The 956-nt window shown below is 59.3% G+C and overlaps 1 protein-coding gene across 2 annotated transcripts in view; it reads left to right on the top strand.

Moving 5' to 3' along the window:
• LOC109959391 (uncharacterized serine-rich protein C215.13-like) overlaps positions 1 to 956 on the top strand; it is a 13,430-nt gene that overhangs the window by 8,422 nt on the left and 4,052 nt on the right. The window contains exon 1 of one of the 2 annotated variants that reach the window (XM_020598693.1): positions 506 to 628. The exons of the other annotated variant lie outside the window; for it this stretch is intronic. The gene's annotated coding sequence lies outside the window, so the exon portion shown is untranslated. Of the gene's footprint in view, positions 1 to 505; positions 629 to 956 lie in introns of those variants that run through there. 2 annotated transcript variants of the gene reach the window in all.

Below are 956 nucleotides of genomic sequence, written 5' to 3'. Positions count from 1 at the left end.
CTCCCCTTGTTCCATCCAGCCCTCTGGCTTCCCGCCGGCCGCCCTCATCCCGTCTGGACCTCTGGCTTCCTGCCGGCCGCCTTGGCCATCATTAGCACCAAAGTCTGTCCCTGAGCTGCCACTGCAGCCCCGCAGGGCCAGGTCCTGGGGGATTCACTAACGACGCCATCTTAGTTCCTGTTCCTGTTTCCCAAGGGTATGACGTCAACGGCCTTCTACTCCCAGCTCATGAGTGATTCACTGATGCCGACGCCCTTCTCCCAGCTCCCGAGGAGTTTGCTGTCGACAACACCCACCTCCTAATTCCCGAGGGGGCCAATGTCGTCTCAGTCCTTGCCTCTGCTCCATCTACCAGCGCTGCATCAACCCTGTAGCTCAGCACATCATTGGTCCTGTCCCTCAGTGTTCAGCAGCCGCCACAGCCTCTGTTCCATCCGGTTCTCCAAAAGCCGCAGCCTCTGTCTGGTACAGGGGTACACCGGCGCCGAGGCTGTACTCCCAAGCAGCCTTCCTGTTCGGTCCAGGGCTCCATCCTCCCGGCAGGTGCCAAGGCCATCCTCCAGGGCAGCCTCTCTGTTCTCCTACCTGGTGTCGAGGCCGTCCTCCAGAGCGGCTTCTCCGTTCTCCTGTAGGGCTCTGCGGCTGTCCTTCCAAGTGCCTTTCCTATGCCCCTGCCTGGTGTTCCTGGGTTCCTCCAGGGTGTCCTCCTTTTCCTTTTGAACCGGGTGCAGCCTTGGACACTGGACATTGGTTGTCATTATTACAGGGGTTGTTTTTTGTTGTTGGCTTCCCTCCTTCTGGGTCCCCCGCCTCCTGCCCTGCTCCTTCTCCTGGAGTTTTGGGTTTTCCTTTTTTTTCTCTCTCTCTCTCGGCAGGTGCTGAATTTCTGGGTGTGGTGCACAGCTGCCAAAGTCCTCTTCTCAGCAGGGCCTCCAGCTGCAGTTTGCGCCCTCCGT

The sequence above is a fragment of the Monopterus albus genome, unplaced genomic scaffold, assembly GCF_001952655.1.
Source record: "Monopterus albus unplaced genomic scaffold, M_albus_1.0 scaffold39.1, whole genome shotgun sequence".
Classification (NCBI taxonomy): domain Eukaryota; kingdom Metazoa; phylum Chordata; class Actinopteri; order Synbranchiformes; family Synbranchidae; genus Monopterus; species Monopterus albus.
Note: the sequence above shows the minus strand (reverse complement) of the source record. Positions and strands in the feature narration are given on the sequence as shown.